The 7,755-nt window shown below is 41.3% G+C and overlaps 1 non-coding gene across 1 annotated transcript; it reads left to right on the top strand.

Moving 5' to 3' along the window:
- The first annotated feature begins 227 nt into the window (after positions 1 to 227).
- LOC146401527 (small nucleolar RNA SNORA70) lies at positions 228 to 358 on the top strand. Its single transcript, XR_014811724.1, has one exon. It is a non-coding gene; the product is annotated as a small nucleolar RNA SNORA70 (small nucleolar RNA).
- The last annotated feature ends 7,397 nt before the right edge of the window (positions 359 to 7,755 follow it).

The following is a 7,755-nucleotide window of genomic DNA, read 5'->3' as shown; positions in this document are numbered from 1 at the left end:
AACCTCATGGTTCCTAGTCGGATTCGTTAACAACTGCGCCACGACGGGAACTCCCAATTTTTTTTTTTTTTTTTTTTTTTTAATTACAGGAGACAGCTAAGTCATGCTTAGAAGTAAATGTTACTGTGTTAAGTGGTTCTAACTGAAAAGAAGAACGGTCACGATTCAATAATCAAAGCTTCCATCATAAGTAACTAGAAAAGGAAGAATAAGTAAATCCAAAGTATTTGCAGCCAGTTAGGCCAACGGCTCTTTTCCCTATGGGAGTCCGGTGTGCAATGCCTGCAAACAGCAGCCTCCTAGGTAGTGTATGCAGCCTGTTGCTTATAGGTTGCCCTAAGGGACCTTGGAAACAGCCCTCTCCAGTGGACAGTCACGACTGGCCTGCTGTCTCCAATCTCAGCTCCAGACAGGTATGTGCAGTGCCTTTGGAAAGCCCCAGGGCACGGTGGCCAGGGTCCGCATTGGCCAAGTCATAATGTCCATCCACACCAAGCTGCAGAACAAGGAGCATGTGACTGAGGCACTACACAGGGCCAAGTTCAAGTTCCCTGGCCGCCGGAAGATCCACATCTCCAGGCAGTTACTAAGTTCAACACAGATGAATTTGAAAACATGGTGGCAGAAAAGCGGCTTAGCCCGGATGGCTGTGGGGTCAAATACATTCCTATCTCGGCCCCCTGGACAAATGGCAGGCCATGCACACATGAGAGTCTTGACAGCGTTGTCCCCTCCTTAACGCTCACCAATAAATCCTACTTTCCTGTCAAAAAAAATAAATACATAAAATCCAAAGTAAGCAGATTAAGGGAATGATAAAATAAAAGCAAAAATCAATGAAATTCCAAACAGAAAGATAATGAAACCAAAAGCTCATTCTTTGAAAAAGTAAGTAAAAGAAATAAACTTACGAGGCCGAAAGACAAATTCTGTTCATTTTCTTAATAGTATCTTTTACAGAGCAATAGTTTTTGATTTTGAGGCAGTCTGATATATCAACGTTTTATTTTATAGATCATGATTTGATGTCATATTTATGAACTCTTTGTCTAACCCAAGATTATGAAGATTTTCTCCTATGTTTTCTTCTAAAAGTTTCAGAGTTTTATGTTTAGGATAATGAGCTATTTTGGTTTTAATTTTTCTTGTCTTTTTTTTTTTTTGCCATTCTCTTGGGCCGCTCCCACGGCATATGGAGGTCCCCTGGCTAGGGGTCGAATCGGAGCTATAGCCGCCGGCCTATGCCAGAGCCACAGCAATGAGGGATCCAAGCCTCGTCTGCAACCTACACCACAGCTCACGACAATGCTGGATCCTTAACCCACTGAGCAAGGCCAGGGATCGAACCCTCAACCTCATGGTTCCTAGTCGGATTCGTTAACCACTGAGCCACGACGGGAACTCCAGTTTTAATTTTTGTATAAAGTTATAGTTTAGTTGAAGATGATGATGATGATTGTATATGGATGTTTAAATGTTGTTCCAACACCTAATGTTGAAAAAACAATCCTTTCTCCCCTGAATTGTCTTTGTACTTTTGTCAAAAAGAAATAGGCTGAGTCTATTTCTAAACTCTCTATTCTATTCCACTGACTATGTGACTATCCCTTACCATTATTATAATGTCTTGTAATAAATCTTTTTAATAGTTGTCTTAAAAATCAGATATTATGGATTAGTGGTTAACGAACCCGACTAGTATCCATGAGGACACAGGTTCAATCCCTGGCCTCGCTGAGTGGGTTAAGGATCTGACATTGCCGTGAGCTGTGGTGTAGGTCACAGACTTAGCTCGGATTCCGAGTTGCTGTGGCTGTGGTATAGGCCAGCAGCTGCAGCTCTGATTGGACACTTAGCCTGGGAACATCCATATGCTGCAGGTGCAGCCCTAAAAAGACAAAAGAAAAAAAAAAATCAGATATTATGAATTCTCCAGGTTTATCCTTTTTTTTGAAATTGTTTTTGGTATCCAAGTTCCTTTGCCTTTCCACATAAATTTTAAGATCAGTGTGTTTATGTCTACAAAAATTCCTGCTGAAATTTTTAATGGTTTTTTTTGTTGTTGTTGTCTTTTTTTTTTAGCTATTTCTTGGGCCGCTCCTGCGGCATATGGAGGTTCCCAGGCTAGGGGTCAAATCGGAGCTGTAGCCACCGGCCTGGGATCCGAGCCGAGTCTGCAACCTACACCACAGCTCACGGCAACGCCAGATCGTCAACCCACTGAGCAAGGGCAGAGACCGAACCTTCAACCTCATGGTTCCCAGTCGGATTCGTTAACCACTGCGCCATGATGGGAACTCCCCTGCTGGAATTTTTAAATGAAATTGCATGAAACTGATAGATCCTTTAAGAATAATTTACATCTTAACTGTATTGAAGCACCCAGTCCCTTAATGTAGTATTTACCTGTATCTAGGTCTTTGATTTATTTCATCATAATTTTGTAGTTTTTTAGCAGACATATGTTGAACAAGCTTTGTTAGAACATTTCATTTTCTTGAGGCTTTTGTAAATGGTATTTTAAGAATTTTAATATCCAGAGTTCCTGCTGTGGCACAGTGGATTAAGAACCCAACAGCAGCAGCTTGGGTCGCCGTGGAGGTGCGGATTCAATCCCTGGCCCAGTGCAGTGGGTTAAAAGGATCCAGTGTTGCTGCAGCTGTGGTGTAGGTTGCAGCTTCACCTTGGATTTGATTCCTGGCCTGGGAGCTTCCAACATGCCATGGGTGAGGCCATAAGAAAAAAACCGATATCCAATTGCTAATGGCTAATGTATAGAATTATCAATTTTTGTCTGTTGACCTTGAATTCTACAAAGTTTTAAAACTCACTTATTAATTTTAGGAACTTTTTTTGTAGAGTTTTTAGGATTTTCTATGTAGACCTCATGTCCTGTGTTATGGAATCCTCTTCTTTCTTCCTTTCCAATCAATACCTCCCCCCCCACCACCACCTTACTGCACTGGCTAGGACTTCCAGTAGCATTTGATTGAGTGTTAAGTGTTTATCCTTGCCTTGTTCCTGATCTTGTTACCAAGTCCCAGCTCACCCTGCCACCCCAGGACAGGCCAAGTGAGATACAAAGTGTTGGGGCAAGGAGTAGCAACTTTATTTGGAAAGTCAGCAGACTGCTGAGAAGCTGGCAGACTAGTGTTCCAAAGAACCGTTTTACCCAAGTTCGAATTCAGGCTTGTTTTATACTAAAAGGGGAGATTGTGTGGCTGTTTGTTGCAAACCTCTTGGTGCAGTCAGACCCTTGAGGGGAAGTGATAATCCTTTGTTCTTACAGTTATACATGTAGGTCTGGCCATGATGTTTCTGGAAAACCTCCAACAAGGCAAATGTTATTCTCTGTTCTGCAACTTTATATCTCTATATGAATGAAAAGTGTTACACCTTTAAAGGTCAAGCCTGGGAAGCAGAGCCTTGAGAAAGGGCTATTATGTATACTTCAGACCATAGGCAACATTCCTTTACAGAAGAGCAGAGACAGAATGACTAAGCACAGGCCAGAGAGCACAAAGGTTAGAACTAAAGAAATAGATTCAATATAGAGGCAGGTTTGTTTTTCAGGTTTCTTACACTCTCAGTGCAAAAGCATTCAGACTCTAATCATTATATAGGATTGTGTGTGTGTGTGTGTGTGTGTGTGTGTGTGTAGAGAGAGAGACATATAAATGTATATGTAAGCATATTACATTGTGATAATTAAATATATATATACCCTTCTCTTTTATTACTAGTTTTTAATCATAAATGATTATTGAATTTTGTCTAATGCTTTTACTGCTTTAATTAATGTGATCATGAAGCTTGATTTTTATGTTTGACAATATGAATTGCATTCATTGAGATTTTATTTCACTTTATGTATTTTATTTTTTTGCTTTCTAGGGCCACATGTGTGGCATATGGAGGTTCCCAAGCTAGGCGTCAAAGCAGAGCTGCAGCCACCAGCCTACACCACAGCTCACAGCAAGGCCGGATCCTGAACCAATGAATAAGGCCAGGGATCGAACTCTCATCCTCATGGATACTACTGGGGTTTGTTACCACTGAGCCACAATGGGAATTCCAGATATTTTAATATTTAAACAGCCTTACATTCCTGGGATAAACCCTACTCGGCCAAGGTGTAGAACTCTTTTTTACATTGTAGGATTTGATTCATTAATATTTTGTTTAGGACTTTTGCTTCTAATGTTCGTGAAGGATGTTTGTCTGCAAATTTCTTTTCTTCTCTTGTCTTATCTGGTTTTGGTATCAGAATAATGCTGATGTCCTATAATACTTTGGAAAATGTTCTTTCCTCTTTTATTTTCTGGAAGTGATTGTGTAGGATTGGTGTAATTTCTTCTTTATATATTTTGTAGAATTCAACAGCGAAGCCATCTGGCCCTCAATTTTTAAGGTTTTTTTTTTTTTTCCTTTTTCTTTTTAGGGCCGCACCCAAGGCATATGGAGGTTCCCGAGCTGGGGGTTGATTTGGAGCTGTAGCCGTGTCTGTAAACTATACCACAGCTCACGGCAATGCTGGATCCCATTTAGCGAAGCCAGGGATTGAACCTGCATCCTCGTGGATCCTAGTCGGGTTCATTAACCACTGAGCCACGAAGAGAACTCCATTTAAGTTATTTTTCAAAAATTAAAACTATTAAGTCAATTAAAAAAAAACAGAGAACTATTCAGGTAAATTATTTCTTCTTGGGTGATGGTATTCTGTAGTTTTTAAGGAATTGATTCACATCAATTGGTTCATTTATATGTATAGAGATGTTTAGTATTTCCATTCTAACGTCTGCAGGGTCAAATCATGATCTATAAAATAAAACATTGATATATCAGACTGCATCAAAATAAAAAACTATTGTTCTGTAAAAAATACTATTAAGAAAATGAAAAGAGAATTTCTGTCGTGGCTCAGTGGTAATGAATCTAACTAGTATACGTGAGGATGCAGGTTCATTCCCTGGCATGGCTCAGTGGGTTAAGAATTTGGCGTTGCCGCGAGCTGTGGTATAAGTTGCAGATGCAGCTCAGATCCTCTGTTGCTGTGGCTGTGGTGTAGGCCGGCAGCTACAGCTCCAATTCAACCCTTAGCCTGGGAGATTCCACATGCCTTGGGTGTGGCCCTAGACAAAAAAGAAAGAAAGAAAATGAAAAGAGAAGTTACAGACTAGGAGAAAATATTTGCAAATCATATATCCCACACATTTGTATCCAGGATATATAAAGAACTGGCCATATTCAACAGTAAGAAAACAATATTTTTTTTGTCTTTTTGTCTTTTTAGGGCTGCACCCGCAACATATGGAGGTTCCCAGGCTAGGGGTCGAATTGGAGCTGCAGCTGCCAGCCTATGCCACAGCCACAGCCACATGGGATCCAACCATGATCCAAACTACACCATAGCTCATGGCAATGCCAGATCCTTAACCCACTGAGCAAGGCCAAGGACTGAACCTGCGTCCTCATGGATACTAGTCAGATTCGTTTCCCCTGAGCCACGATGGGAACTCCATAATACAATTTTTTTTTTTTTTTTGGTCTTTTTACCATTTCTTGGGCCGCTCCCACGGCATATGGAGGTTCCCAGGCGAGGGGTCTAATTGGAGCTGTAGCTGCCAGCCTACGCCAGAGCCACAGCAACGCGGGATCCGAGCCGCATCTGCAACCTACACCACAGCTCATGGCAATGCTGGATCCTTAACCCACTGAGCAAGGCCAGGGATCGAACCCACAACCTCATGGTTCCTAGTCGGATTCGTTAACCACTGCACTATGATGGGAACTCCAATATAATACAATTTTTTAAGTGGGCAAAAGATTTAAGCAGCTAGCTCACCAAATAAAATATGTGGATGACAAATAAGCACCCAAAGATACTCAATCTCATTTGCTCTTATGGAAGGCAAATTAAAACTGCAGTAAGATACACACCAATTAGAATGCCTATGATTAAAAAAAAAAAAAAAAAACCTGACAATACCAAGTGCTGGTGAAGATGTGAAGCAGCTGGAACTCTTATCCATTGCTGATGGGTATGCAAAGTGGTACAAGCACTCTAGATAACAGTTTGGCAGTTTATAAACTGGAATACATATGTACCTTGTTACCCAGGACTCACACTTAGCTGTTTGCCTTATATAAGTGAATCTTATGTTCACACAAAAACCAAATACAGGCATTCCCTGGTGGCCTCACAATTAAGGATCCGGCATTGTCACTGCTGTGGTGTGGGTCACAGCTGTGGCACCAGTTCAATCCCTGACCCAGAAACTTCTGCATGCCACCAGCATGCCCACTCCCCACCACCACAAAAACAAAAAAACAAACAAAAAAACCCACAAAGGTTTATAGAGAGAGCTGTTCTATTCATAATTGTCTAGAAAGAACTCAAGTGTTCTTTCTGTAGGAAAATGGATACACAAACTATGAGTAATAAAGAGAACAAACTATTCACAAATGCAACAACATGAAAGAGTTTCACAAGCTGAGTGAAAGAAGCCAGTCTCCAACGGTTACATGTTGTATGACTCCATCTACATGACACTCCAGAAAAGACAAACCTATGGGGACAACGAATAGGTTTGTGATTGTTAGGAGTTAGGAACGGGGGAAAGGTTTGACCATAAAATCAAGTGGGATGCAGAAGGGATGGCTGCAGTGATGGAACTGTTTTGTATCCTCATTGTGCAGTAATTACATTAATCTACATGCATTAAAACTTACAGAACTGTGCACTAAAAAAACCAAGTTAACTATACACATTGTTAGTTATCAAGAACATGAAATTTAAACTACAGTGAAATACCACTTCACACCCACTAGAATGGCTGAAATTAAATACACAGGCAAAACCAAATGCTGATAAGGGTATGGAGCAACCACCACCCTCATCTGTCACCTGGAATCAGTGTGGCAGTTTCTCATGAAGTTAAACATACACTTACTCTATGACTCAGCAATTTCACCTCTAGGTATTTATAAGATAAATGAAAACAAATGCACACAAAAAGACTTGTACAGGAATGCTCATAGCATCTTTGTTTATAATCACCTGAAAAAATATAATGATAATTGAAAGAAGCCCAAGCACTGGAGAATATATATACTATGACTATGTATATGGAGTTCAAGAACAGTCAAAATTGATGTCCCCTGGTGGTGCAACAGGTTAAGGATCTGGCATTGCCACTGCAGTGGCTCTGGACACTGCTATGGCACAGGTTCAATCCCTGGCCCAGGAATTATTATTATTATTATTATTATTATATATATATATATTTTTTGCCTTTTCTAGTGCTGCATCCGCAGCATATGGAAGTTCCCAGGCCAGGGGTCCCATCGGAGCTGTGGCCGCCAGCCTACACCACGGCCACAGTCACGTGGGATCCCAGCCTCCATCTGCAACATACACCACAGCTCACTGCAACGCCAGATCCTTAACCCACTGAGCAAGGCCAAGGATCGAACCCACCACCTCATGGTTCCTAGTCGGATTCGTTAACCACTGCGCCACGACTGGAACTCCAGGAACTTTTTTTTTTCTTTTAATGGCTGCACCTGCAGCATATAGAAGTTCCCAGTCTAAAAGAGGAATTAGAGGAGTTCCCATTGTGGCACAGTAGAAACAAATACGACTAGGAACCATGAGGTTTCAGGTTCAATCCCTGGCCTCGGAGATCCGGCGTTGCCGTGAGCTGTGGTGTAAGTTGCAGACTCAGCTCAGATCCTGTGTTGCTGTGGCTGTGG

Source organism: Sus scrofa, chromosome 7 (genome assembly GCF_054392235.1).
Source record: "Sus scrofa isolate SSC_HxYL_T2T_F1_AM1 chromosome 7, Sscrofa_HxYL_maternal_Yorkshire_Landrace_v2.0, whole genome shotgun sequence".
Taxonomy (NCBI): domain Eukaryota; kingdom Metazoa; phylum Chordata; class Mammalia; order Artiodactyla; family Suidae; genus Sus; species Sus scrofa.
This window is presented reverse-complemented; position numbering and strand designations above follow the sequence as displayed.